The 13,596-nt window shown below is 45.4% G+C and overlaps 2 protein-coding genes across 6 annotated transcripts in view; one reads left to right on the forward strand and one right to left on the reverse strand.

Moving 5' to 3' along the window:
- The window catches only part of EMD (emerin), a 43,358-nt gene extending 42,546 nt beyond the window's left edge, over positions 1-812 (reverse strand). The window contains exon 1 of the mRNA XM_068248251.1: positions 691-812. The gene's annotated coding sequence lies outside the window, so the exon portion shown is untranslated. The remainder of the gene's footprint in view (positions 1-690) is intronic.
- Positions 813-899: 87 nt separating this feature from the next.
- The window catches only part of LOC137527620 (golgin subfamily B member 1-like), a 283,357-nt gene continuing 270,660 nt past the window's right edge, over positions 900-13,596 (forward strand). For all 5 annotated transcript variants that reach the window (XM_068248254.1, XM_068248252.1, XM_068248255.1 and 2 more), the window contains exon 1: positions 900-982. The gene's annotated coding sequence lies outside the window, so the exon portion shown is untranslated. The remainder of the gene's footprint in view (positions 983-13,596) is intronic.

Genomic DNA, 13,596 nt, shown 5'->3' on the forward strand with positions numbered 1-13,596 from the left:
ATATAAGGCCTCGTTCACATCATACGCATTTCAGCAACACTTATGGTGTTTGGCGCCAACAACAGCAGAAGCGCATATACAGCACTTCTGCCGTTCCCCTCAAATTGAAATGCACTATAACACTGCTCCGTGCATTTTTTTAGGGATTAGCAGTGCATAATGGCACTGACGGCATGCGATCATACAGATTGCATTCCAATCGCAAGGCTATCTGAACTAAATGTGAACAAGCCCTTAATTGAGGGAAATAATGTAAACTGGGTCTTTTAACTGTGTTTTCTTGACAAAAAGTTGTATTTATGAGATAACAGTTGAGGAAATGAAATTCCTGTTTGTGCATTCTTGTGACATGGGCCGCAGGGAACTATTGCATTTTCTTTATGAACGTGGAGGAGCTCGTTGACCAGCCCTGCACCTGTCTCCCCTCTGCTCGGCTACATATAGCCCCTAACGTATTCTCCAGCCACACATTATTAGCGCTGTGACACAGGCGCCTCACACAGCCCTGCTCATATATAAATTGGGCGGCAAATCACAATCCGAGCTCAACCGTCGCGCCCCTCCCACTTTCTTAGTGAGCACCAGGCCAGCGATCCATGGGGCTATCAGCCAATAGAAAGAGGCGACAGAAAAGAGCGGGAACAGCGGCCGCTGCTGGAGCACACGCGTGGCCCGGTGCTGATTTCTTACCTAGTAAATTGTTCGGGCGAATTAGGGAACCGTCTGTGTCCGTCTTAGTGCAGCTCCGCGCGTAGTAAACCAAGGAGGGAAGCGTTTCGGGGCGGTGGTAGAGAACAGGGGGAGTGAAGAAGGCGGGGCGTGGCAAGTGGAGGGGGCGGGAAGAGGCAGGAAGAGTTGGAGGGGCGGGAAGAAGGAGGAACCCTCTGCGCTGAAGGCGAAGCCTTGATATCACGTCACTGGCTGGTCGCGATTTTCTTGGACTGTATTGGACTGGAGTTGGTTGAAGGGGCAGACAGGGCAGGTATGTCCTTACTGGGAGGCTTGTGGAATGCGGTTACGTGGGGCTGTATGAAGGAGAGCCCCGAGGTCGCATTTACCACTGTTATATATGAAGAGATTAATGCGTAAAAGTTTCAGCTGCCTGTGAGGTTGTCAGTGTCAGAAATCTGTGCTGTTATTTTTATTTATCCCAGCCATCCCTGAGAGCACAGTGTACATTTCGGATAATGTGGACATGGTGAATCAGGGTTGGAGTTTGTACTTCGATATGCAAGACATGGAAGGAGTTGAACTGGAACTTTTCAGATTCTGAGTAAAGCTTGGCACAGACTATGCAATTTGCTGTTAAGTTTGGCAGGTCCAATCGGTTTCTGACCACTACTGCATAAACTCGATTGGGACTTGTTGGAAATGATCGATTTGACCTGTCTGATGGAAAATTGCATGGTGTGTATCAGGCTTTAGCTTCAAAAGCTAACAATTTTTTAATAACTGACAGATTGTGTAATGAAGCTTTGAGGTGTCATTGAAGAAGACTTGAAAGGGAGACATGAATTATTCCACAAAGAATAAAAGTGAACATAAATAACATTTACAGTATAATATTGTTATAATAAACTGATATAGTAAATGTTCGGGTTTAGTAAACTACCTCTCCAGGTCCCGACCACTCTCCATTATAAATCAATGGGAGAAACGCCTGGTATAGTAAACCTGGATATAATACAACTTCTGTTATAGTCAACAAGTTTTTTGGCCCCTATGTGATGCTGACTCTGGATATAGTAATAGGTTTTCATACATTAGTGAAACCTGTGGTTTGTTGCTCTCCTCTGGCTGGTTGTGAGTTGATGCCTGATAACATTTGTAAGACAAGAAGAATGGCACTGGTGCTAGTTAAACAGTACTGTACAAATAAGTAGCCTGGAAAAAAATGCAGAATAATGTGAACCTAAACAAGAGGATGCAGCGTTACCACTTCCACTTTGAAATCACGGATAAAAGTGCTGTAACAGTCCTTCCACAGGGTTGTACGCACTCCCGGGTATCTCTTCCAGTGTTAGCAATGACACTCCTGGTAGTGTGAAGAGCGCAATACTAAGGAGAGAAGAGTGCTCAGTCCCACAGACATTTAAGAGTGCCTTTAGAATCACAGAAAAATAGGAAGAGATGCCTGTCGTGGGCCCTTGTCACCATGCTTGATTGGTCTTCAATTGGTTTGAGGAACATCAGAGTTTAACCTGCTTCCATGGCCAGCTGTTTCCTGACCTCAATCCTATTAAACATTTGTGGGATGAAGCTGAAAGATCACTCCAAAGCGTGGAAACGCCGCCTTCCAAAGCGTGGAAACGCCGCCTTCCAAAGCGTGGAAACGCCGCCATCCAAAGCGTGGAAACGCCGCCTTCCAAAGCGTGGAAACGCCGCCTTCCAAAGCGTGGAAACGCCGCCATCCAAAGCGTGGAAACGCCGCCATCCAAAGCGTGGAAACGCCGCCTTCCAAAGCGTGGAAACGCCGCCATCCAAAGCGTGGAAACGCCGCCATCCAAAGCGTGGAAACGCCGCCTTCCAAAGCGTGGAAACGCCGCCTTCCAAAGCGTGGAAACGCCGCCATCCAAAGCGTGGAAACGCCGCCTTCCAAAGCGTGGAAAAGCCGCCATCCAAAGCGTGGAAACGCCGCCATCCAAAGCGTGGAAACGCCGCCATCCAAAGCGTGGAAACGCCGCCATCCAAAGCGTGGAAACGCCGCCATCCAAAGCGTGGAAACGCCGCCATCCAAAGCGTGGAAAAGCCGCCATCCAATCTGACCCAATTTAGAGCTGCCATTATGTCAGAATGTGCCAACATTCCTCAACAACGGTATCAGCATCTCGTTGAGTTCATGCCAAGAAGAACATTGTCTGTGATCTGAGCTAAAAAGGGCTGTGGGGTTGGAGCAATTTTGGGTACCTGGAGTCGGTAGTTTCAATAAACTGGGGAGTCAGTCGGATGATTTTGAACCAAATCCATAGCCTTTGTAAAACTTAGACTAAGGAGTCAGGAGCAATTTTGGGTACCTGGAGTCTGAGTTGGTGGATTCATAAACTGAGGAGTTGGAGTCAGATGATTTTTGTACCGACTCCACAGCTCTGGAGGTAAAGGTGGACAAAGTCGTTACTAAAGGGTGTCTAATTTTTTGGCCACTCTGTATATTGTAATGGTGTATTCACATTGGCGCCTTATCAGTCCAGTATGATGGAATCTGTTGCATGCAGCACAGCAGTTGCAGTGAAGCATCCTTTGTATGTCCCCTCTGTTGCGAGCCTGTTTTTACAGGGCATGCAGTTCCTCCGTGTTAATTGGCCTAAAGCCTGCCATAACCTGTCAGACTTTCTCCTGACATGCCCAAAATATATTTCCCTGTCTGACAACTGATCATAGAGGGATCTATCACTTCCACACACTGCACATTGATATTCAGTGATCATCGCAGGTTGCACAGTACAACGTGGCTGTGATTGACAGCGGCACAGGCGCAGCACGAGGCCGACCCTGAGGTTGGCCTTAATACTGGCGGGCTGCGAGTGGAGATGCGTCATGACATGGGTGAGTAAATTGGGGAGGGGTGGAGGGTCTTACAAAGGCTGATGATTCCTTTAAAGTGAATGTGAACTGCATTTCAAAAAATGAGACAGATATTTACCCAAGGAGAGGGAAGGCTCTGGGTCCTATAGATCCTTCCGGCTCCTCTCCTGGTCCCCTCGATCCAGTTCTGGCTCGCCCGGTAGCAGTATTTGACTAAATTAGTCAAATACTGCTTTATCTGGCCGAAGGAGGCTTGAGAAGTCTTCAGGGAGCCCGAGTGCTCCTGAAGAAGGTCGGCCCTGTACTGCACCTGCGCAAGCACGTTTTCTTGCACGCTCGTGTGTGCAGTATGGAGCCGCACGTCTTCGGGAGGACATGGCTCCCGAAGACTTCCAAATACCCTTTCAGTGGGGGATTGAAACGGGGAGCCAGCACAATATAGAGAGCACCGAGAGAGGAGACAGAAGGCTCTGTATGACCCAGAGCCTTCCCTCTCCTTAGGTAAGTATTTGCTTAATTTTTTTAAAAATGCGGTTCCCATTCACTTTAAAGGTAATATTTATATTAGGTGTGATGTAGGTTTTTTTGTACAGTGCCAATGTAGAGCTTCCAAACAAGAGTCCTCCAAATCACTATGCCGACTGCAATATCTAACAGATCACTGGAGTACTGCCAGGTTCCTGCATTCCACAGAAATTCTTCATAAATCTTCATTTCCTTGACTGAGTTCAGACTTTTGTTTTCTGTTTGGCTCTAGAGTCAAGGTAATGCAGAAAGCAGAAACAGTTCTTCCTTTTCTTATAGAGTGGACCACTTTCACTTCTTGATAAATTAGGTCTTTTGTCTTGTTAGCAATATATGCCACAGGGATGAGACTAAAGCCTATTGTCTGTGAAATATACAAAATATAGCCTAGGAGGTAATATTAATGGCTAGATATACATGGCTTGAAAAAAAAGTCATTAAACAAATGTAAATATCAAATAGTACTTTAATCGAAAACTTATCAAAACACATATTGCACTAATAGCAATGAGGAACTAAAAACATCATGGGATGGCCACCCGCCATACAAACAACAGCCGTATGACATAAACACCTTGTCCAGAAGCAAATAACAGAGCGATGCTTGCCGGAGATAGCAAAGGTTTAGCAGGGAAGCAGTTCAGTTAGTGCAGCTGATTGATGTCTTCATAGCAATACAAAACTCAGCACTAGAGTTGGGCCGAACGGTTCGCCTGCGAACGGTTCCAGGCGAACTTTGGGGGTTCGCGTTCGCCTGCATCGGCGAACTTTTGCGGAAGTTCGATTCGCCCCATAATGCTGTATTGAGCAAAATTTTTAGCCTCCATTTCACTGTCAGCAGACATGTTATTGTCAAACACACTGCTTTCAGTGTTAGAGAACCCGCCCACCCTCCCTTCAAGCTAGGTCCTTTATACCCTAGTTTCTCAACATGCGGTACGCGTACCCCAGGGGGTACTTCTGATGGGTCCAGGGGGTACTCGGGCTTGATATACTTAACCAAGAATAACAAATTTAGAGATTTAGAAAATTATAATTCTTATTTAAACAACATCAAATTAGTATTTTAGCTAATTAAAAGCAATAATAAATGCTTGCACATTGTTTAGAACTAATTATCATGTACTACGATTAAATATATATTTGTCAAGGGGTACTTGTGATCATGTTTACTATGCTAGGGGGTACTCGATGAGTACAGGGTTTTAAAAGGGGTACACACTTATAAAATGTTGAGAAACACTGCTTTATACCATTTGACTCAGTTGTCTGCCTACACTAATTAATTATGGGACAGCTGCTACACACTCTGCTAGGGAGATTTTAATTCCTCCCACTGCCCTCCTCCCTCCCACCTCCCTCCTCCCTTCTACCCTTCTACCTATTCCCTCCTCCCTCCGGTGGAGGGAGGAGGGTCTCTTCTGCCAGGGAATTATACTATTTTAAAAACCAGTATACATCATACCATAGCTGGTACATCATACCATAGCTGGGAATACATACATGAGTATACATCATACCATAGCTGGGAATCGAACCCAGATCTCACTGTGTGGTGGACACATCACCCTAAGCACTGTACCACTACAGAAGTAAGTGAAGCTAGCCTAAAATTTAACATTTATGCTCAATGCAATAGAACCATTAGGTTGCTTAAAGGAGAACTGTAGTGAGAGGTATATGGAGGCTGCCATATTGATTTCCTTTTAAGCTATACCAGTTGCCTGGCAGCCCTGCTGATCTATTTGGCTGCAGTAGTGTGAATCACACCAGAAACAAGCATGCAGCTAATCTTGTCAGATCTTACAAAAATGTCAAACACCAGATCTGCTGCATGCTTGTTCAGGGTCTAGGGCTAAAAGTATTGGAGGCAGAGGATCTGCAGGATAGCCAGGTAACTGGTATTGCTTAAAAGGAAATCAATATGGTAGCCTCCATATACCTTTCACTACAGTTCTCCTTTAAAGGGAACCTTAACTGAGAGTGATGGCTGTTTCCTGTAAACAATACCAGTTGCCTGGCAGTCCAGCTGATCTTTGTGACTGCAATAGTGGCTGAATCACACCCTGAAACAAGCATGCAGCTAATCCAGTCTGACTTCAGTCAGAGCACCTGATCTGCATGCTTGTTCAGGGGCTGTGGCTAAAAGTATTAGAGACACAGGATCAGCAGGCAATTCAGGCAACTGGTATTATTTTAAAAGGAAAAATTAGCTGCATGCTTGTTTCTGGTGTGATTCACACTACTGCAGCCAAATAGATCAGCAGGGCTGCCAGGCAACTGGTATAGCTTAAAAGGAAATCAATATGGCAGCCTCCATATACCTCTCACTACAGTTCTTCTTTAAGCAACCTAATGGTTCTATTGCATTGAGCATAAATGTTAAATTTTAGGCTAGCTTCACTTACTTCTGTAGTGGTACAGTGCTTAGGGTGACGTGCCCACCACACAGTGAGATCTGGGTTTGATTCCCAGCTATGGTATGATCTGGTGTTTGACATTTTTGTAAGATCTGACAAGATTAGCTGCATGCTTGTTTCTGGTGTGATTCACACTACTGCAGCCAAATAGATCAGCAGGGCTGCCAGGCAACTGGTATAGCTTAAAAGGAAATCAATATGGCAGCCTCCATATACCTCTCACTACAGTTCTCCTTTAAGCAACCTAATGGTTCTATTGCATTGAGCATAAATGTTAAATTTTAGGCTAGTTTCACTTACTTCTGTAGTGGTACAGTGCTTAGGGTGACGTGTCCACCACACAGTGAGATCTGGGTTCGATTCCCAGCTATGGTATGATGTATACTCATGTATGTATTCCCAGCTATGGTATGATGTACCAGCTATGGTATGATGTATACTGGTTTTTAAAATAGTATAATTCCCTGGCAGAAGAGACCCTCCTCCCTCCGGTAGGAGGGAGGAGGGAATAGGTAGAAGGGGAGGTGGGAGGAGGGAGGTATTAAAATCTCCCTAGCAGAGAGTGTAGCAGCTGTCCCATAACTAATTAGTGTAGGTAGGCAAATGGTATAAAGGACCTTGCTTGGAGGAGGGAGGGTGGGCGGGTCCTCCAGCAGTGATGTGTATTTCACTCAATTAGGTGTGGCTCCAGGTATTAGAGCTTTTGAAACATGTTTTCTATCATTTTTCCAGTTGATAGAATTTTTTAAAACTTTTAAAGTTCGCCTCCCCATTGAAGTCTATGGCGGTTCGCGAACTTTTTCGCGAACCGAACCTTTCGCGGAAGTTCGCGAACAGGGTTCGCGAACCTAAAATCGGAGGTTCGGCCCAACTCTACTCAGCACAGCATTGCAAGCTCAAGCCAGTTCATATAAGCATTGTGTGGTTCAAACATACAGTGGTTTGCAAAAGTATTCAGCCCCCTTGAAGTTTTCCACATGTTGTCATATTACTGCCACAAACCTGAATCAATTTTATTGGAGTTCCATGTGAAAGACCAATACAAAGTGGTGTACACGTGAGAAGTGGAATGAAAATCATACATCGTTCCAAACATTTTAAAAGAACATATAACTGCAAAGTGGTGTGTGCGTAATTATTCAGCCCCTTGAGTCAATACTTTGTAGAGCCACCTTTTGCTACAATTACAGCTGCCAGTCTTTTAGGATATGTCTCTACCAGCTTTGCACATCTAGAGACTGAAATCCTTGCCAATTCTTCTTTGCAAAACAGCTCAAGTTCAGTCAGATTAGATGGACAGCATTTGTGAATAACAGTTTTCAGATCTTGCCACAGATTCTCGATTGGATTTAGATCTGGACTTTGACTGGGCCATTCTAACACATGGATATGTTTTGTTTTAAACCATTCCATTGTTGCCCTGGCTTTATGTTTAGGTTCATTGTCCTGCTGGAAGGTGAACCTCCACCCCAGTCTCAAGTCTTTTGCAGACTCCAAGAGGTTTTCTTCCAAGATTGCCATGCATTTGGCTCCATCCATCTTCCCATGAACTCTGACCAGCTTCCCTGTCCCTGCTGAAGAGAAGCACCCACAGAGCATGATGCTGCCCCCACCATATTTGATAGTAGGGATGGTGTGTTCTGAGTAATATGCAGTGTTAGTTTTCTGCCACACATAACGTTTTGCATTTTGGCCAAAAAGTTCCATTTTGGTCTTATCTGACCAGAGCACCTTCTTCCACATGTTTGCTGTGTCCCCCACATGGCTTGTGGCAATCTGCAAATTGGACTTCTTATGCTTTTCTGTTAACAATGGCTTTCTTCTTGCCACTCTTCCATAAAGGCCAACTTTGTGCAGTGCACGACTAATAGTTGTCCTATGGACAGATTCCCCAAGCTGAGCTGTAGATCTCTGCAGCTCGTCCAGAGTCACCATGGGCCTCTTGACTGCATTTCTGATCAGCACTCTCCCTGTTCGGCCTGTGAGTTTAGGTGGACGGCCTTGTCTTGGTAGGTTTACAGTTGTGCCATACTCCCTCCATTTTTGAATGATCACTTGAACAGTGCTCCGTGGGATGTTCAAGGCTTTGGAAATCTTTTTGTAGCCTAAGCCTGCTTTAAATTTCTTAATAACTTAATCCCTGACCTTTCTGGTGTGTTCTTTGGACTTTATGGTGTTGTCGCTCCCAATATTCTCTTAGACAACCTCTGAGGCCATCACAGAGCAGCTGTATTTGTACTGACATTAGATTACACCCAGGTGCACTCTATGTAGTCATTAGCACTCATCAGGCAATGTCTATGGGCAAAGTTCTTTATAGAGTGCGCTACCCTATACTCTATAAAGAACTTTAATTTTGACCTGGATGTGCATGTATCGTAGAAAAGAGTTGCAGCAGACCTATGGTTAGTGAGTGAGGGTGGAATAGGGGAGCGCAACTATGAAATAGATAATGTCTATGGGCAACTGACTGCACTCAGACCAAGGGGGGCTGAATAATTACGCACACCCCACTTTGCAGTTATTTATTTGTAAAAAATATTTGGAATGTATGATGTTTGTTCCACTTCTCACATGTACACCACTTTGTATTGGTCTTTCACATGGAATTCCAATAAAATTGATTCATGTTTGTGGCAGTAGTATGACAAAATGTGGAAAACTTCAAGGGGACCGAATACTTTTGCAAACCACTGTATATAGCAAGCGTGATGATGTCTCTCTTGCAGTGATGTTGCAGTCACAGTATATATACAGGTTCTCCCCCATCCAATAGGAATTGCAGGCGTCTGGTGCAGTCCAGTTAGCTGCTGTCCTTAAACTCGCCTTGCAGGGGGCTTCCTGGATGTTAGGCAGGCTGTGAGGATGTTCAGAATGCTTAACGGCGTGCTGTGCAAGAAGAGGTGAGGCAAGTGGATTCGGTCAGTGCAGTGGCGGCCCATAGTGCACTGCGGGCGGCATGCCAGGCAAGATGGAGGTGCCCTCTTACAGTACCGAAACGTGGAGATGCAGGGCGGAGTGGTGTCCCATGTGCGTGAATGCACCCGACAGTTGAAAAAATGACTTGTACGAGCTGCACGTCTCTTCAGTCCTTTGTCAGCAAAGGGGTTGAAAGTTGAAGCTTATAGCTTGAACATAGAATACATGACAACTCGTCTTGAGTTTAAGTAGCGTGTGTCTGTAAACAGATCTTTAATTAAGTGATTACAGACTGCAAGGCACTGGCCCTTCAATGAAACTGGATCCTTATCAATAGGAAGAAGTCCGGCTGTCATATGACCGCTGAGTCTGCAGCCGTGGTGAGAAGTGATCAGTTCAGGAAGCCGTGGCGTAGAATATACCGCATTAGAACTTGAGAGCTAGAGATGCGGCATAGATTCTAACTTCCGCGGTCCGAACCGGTTAAAGGGAATGTTTTTTTGTTTTAATTTACAGTACTTTTTTTTTTTTTTCCTTTTAATTATTGTAGTATAAACTGAGATAACGGGAAAAAAGATGTGCAGTATTGCGCTACTAAAACACAGGTGTGTTGACCAATACACTACTTCAGCTGCTCCTCCTCCCCGGCTGGAGGGATGGACTGTAGTTAAAAGATAAAAGAAATACGGAGGAGTGCTCCATAGTTTATTAAACTTCTTTATTATCAAAACACGCAGGATAAAAATACACTTACTAAAAAGCAGTGTTGAGTCAGCTTATCATGGGTAAATCCCATAGAAAACTTCCAGCGGGCAACCAGCTCCTCCTCTGTGGCCAGCAGCAGGGGGTGTCCCTGTCGGTGTCTGTGTGCCAGTGACCTCACGACGTGTTTCGGCGTGTCCACGCCTTTGTCAAATATAAACCGAGATCCCCATTTTTACCTGAGAAAGCAGATAAAATGGCTGACTTGGCTATAAGCCCATTTCACCCCTCATGTTACTGCACCTTTAGGCAGGGATCACACTTGTCAGTGTTTTTCCCTGTGATTGCCGATGTTCTGCAATTTTTATCCTTTTATTTTTTCCCACACCATTTTTTCTGTTCCATACATTGCAATAGCGAACACGTATGTTGTGTGAAAATAAGCAAAAAGTTGTTCAATTTAAATTTTGGGGAAAAAGTGATTTAACTTGAACACTTCATTGGTGGAGTGCACATTTGCCCTATGTGACATGAATCAGATAAGTGTGCTTCTTGCCTCGGAGTGTTGCTAATATGCCCCTGTTCTTCTCTGTCCTGTACAAAGTGCAAGTAGGGTCCCCAAGGTTGATTGGTATAGTTTCCTTTCCTCAGTTTAGCTGACAGGACTCCAGTCATCACCCAGCTGCTACATATCATCATAGTGGTATAAAGCTACTGAAACTCTTAATACTGTTTCACTTCACTGAGAAAGAATAATTTATTAACAACACTGCTGGTGTTAATTTTGCTAGTACACAATTAGCACATTGTGTTGAGTTTACTATTTGCAGATCAAGGAGAGCGGAGAAGGTTCGTGAAAGTGAACTGTACTTCCCAGTCCGAGACTGCTTCATCAGGGAGTCTTGCTATTTCTTTATAAAGGCAGGTTTCCACTGCTGTGCCGTGATTGTTTCTTTGCATCCGAATCGCTATAGCTATGCATTGCTACAGGGATTTGGATGCATTGTGTGAAATACTACAACTGGTAGCATATTGTTTACCCCGCACATGATTTCAATCAGGGCTGCTGAGTTGGTACAAAAATCATCCGACTACTCAGTTCATGATTCCACTGACTCAGACTCCTCTAATTCGCATATAACAAGCAGGTACCGCTGTTTGCAAACTAGACGAATTCTTGTCCAGTTTGCCTTTAGCTGCACCTATATGGACAAAAATACTCGTCCAGATAGGCTTAAGTGGTTAAATAACCAAATACTTCAATCATGCCAGTGTTATGACACCGCCATGAGCAGAAGAGTCCACTCTTTCCCTGGTGGGGGAAATGAGTGGATGGTGTCTATGCTGTCCCAGCCGAGCTCCGGGAATGGCATTGTACGACACTGAAGCAGGAGAGGGATCCTACGCTGGATTGCCAGGGAGGGAAGTGTGACGAGGTAGAGGAAAGGGGTATTCTCAAACCCCAGGGTTTGGTCCTAGGAAAAATCACGTAAATAAATCAATCACAAGCGCTCATAAAATCGCTTATACTGTGGCTGAGCCCTTAGAGTTTGCAGACACTAGACAGGAAGAAACAGTTAGGTGTCATGCATAACCCTGGTGACAGAGGACTTGGAGCCACGCACCCTGGAAGAACCTAGAAGACGCCAGCTGACGTGGTTTATGAACACAATGAAGATGTCCGCACACTCGCTGGTATAATCCAAGGGTTTTTATTTTAATCCAACTCGCAATTACAGAAAATTGGCTGACATGTTTCGGATAAGATCCTTACTCATAGCCTAAACACACTGACATCTTGGTGGAGCATATATATTGTCAAGACCGCCCCTAGGGGCGTATACTCCTACAGCCATAGGAGAGAGGCCTTAACTCGAATTTAAAGGCACAGGCATGAGGTCTGGAAAGATATGTCCACCATGATACTATACATAAAATGACAAAATGGCAAAAAATACAATGACACGAATAAAAAGGTACAAAATTACCAAAACAGTTAAAACGATATCAGTATATAAAATTAATATCCCATCTGGCATTTAGGCCGTTAGGTTCCCTAGTGCCCATCTGTAGAATCCAAAAAGCCTCTCTTATTCGTAATTTTTTGTATGCATCACCTCGTCTAAACGAAACAGTGACCTTCTCAATCCCTTGAAAAGTGAAGCCCCTCATGATACCATCATGTTTCTCCCTGAAATGTCTCGCCACATTGCTAATATTATCTGTCTTCCAGGAGGCCCCATTAAAATGCTCAGAGATTCTTTGCCTTAAACAGCGTGTGGTGCAACCGACATATTGTAGGTTGCAGATTGTGCATGTGACCACGTAGATGACAGATTTCGTGTTACAATTGATGAACTGTCGTAAAGGAAAATTCCTCTGATTAGCATCGGATGAGACAGTACGTGAAGAACGATGGTAGGCACAAAAATTACAGGTGGAAAAGCCACACCTGTATGAGCCAACAGGTGTGTACGCCCCTAGGGGCGGTCTTGACAGTATATATGCTCCACCAAGATGTCAGTGTGTTTAGGCTATGAGTAAGGATCTTATCCGAAACATGTCAGCCAATTTTCTGTAATTGCGAGTTGGATTAAAATAAAAACTCTTGGATTATACCAGCGAGTGTGCGGACATCATCACTGTGTTCCTGTCCTGCTGTCCGGTATCCAGCACCTTGCACAAGGTATCAGAGGTAGAGCGGACTTTCTCTATTGCATCTCCTTGTGGTGGTTTATGTTGAGGATCACTATGGTGGATTTGGGCTTTCTCCCACCGCATGCATCTGTCACTGCCGCTGTTTATATTTGCCTGCTGTGTGGTCCCAGCCCTTTTTTCTTACCTTCACATCAGCAGCTCGTTGGTTGGCTCCCTACGGCCAGCATGGCTCCTGCATCAGCGCTGCTGTCCCTGGCTGCCTCTCCTCTCCCAGCTTCCGCTGGACCCTAATCCGCCCCAGCCAGTGAGACCTCCACTGCAACAAGACTGCACCAGCTCGCAGACCTCCACTGCATACTTCTCCGCCAGCAGCGCTTCACTCTGTGCTCCCTTGCAGCCCCTCCAGGAAGCCAGGCCATCTTCACCACCACAGACCCAGCGTGGGGGGGGGGGGGTTGCGGGGCGAGAGGGCAGTGTTTGGCTGCACTTCTGTCCTCTGCCCCCCCCCTCCCGCTGCATGAAGACACAAATCTTCTGACTGCACCACAGGCTGTTGTCTATGCGCACTGGTCCTGTTAGGAACCGGCCCCGTGGCACGCCTGCAGATACAGTTCTCGACTGCGGGTTTGACCAGATCAAGCAGGGAGCAGCCTTATTCAAGCTACAACAAGGCTGTCTCCCCTCAAAGCACTTCTCACTGCCACCACTAGCTGCTGCTAGACACTTCAACGATCCCCACCCTGCTGCCGAGTGATCTGCACGCAGTCCACACTTTCGTATTTGGGGCAGCTTTGCGCTTGGGCCAAACAGGAACGCCACACACACACAATACAATCGTACAGTAGCAAAG

This window comes from Hyperolius riggenbachi, chromosome 8, assembly GCF_040937935.1.
Source record: "Hyperolius riggenbachi isolate aHypRig1 chromosome 8, aHypRig1.pri, whole genome shotgun sequence".
NCBI classification, from domain to species: Eukaryota; Metazoa; Chordata; class Amphibia; order Anura; family Hyperoliidae; genus Hyperolius; species Hyperolius riggenbachi.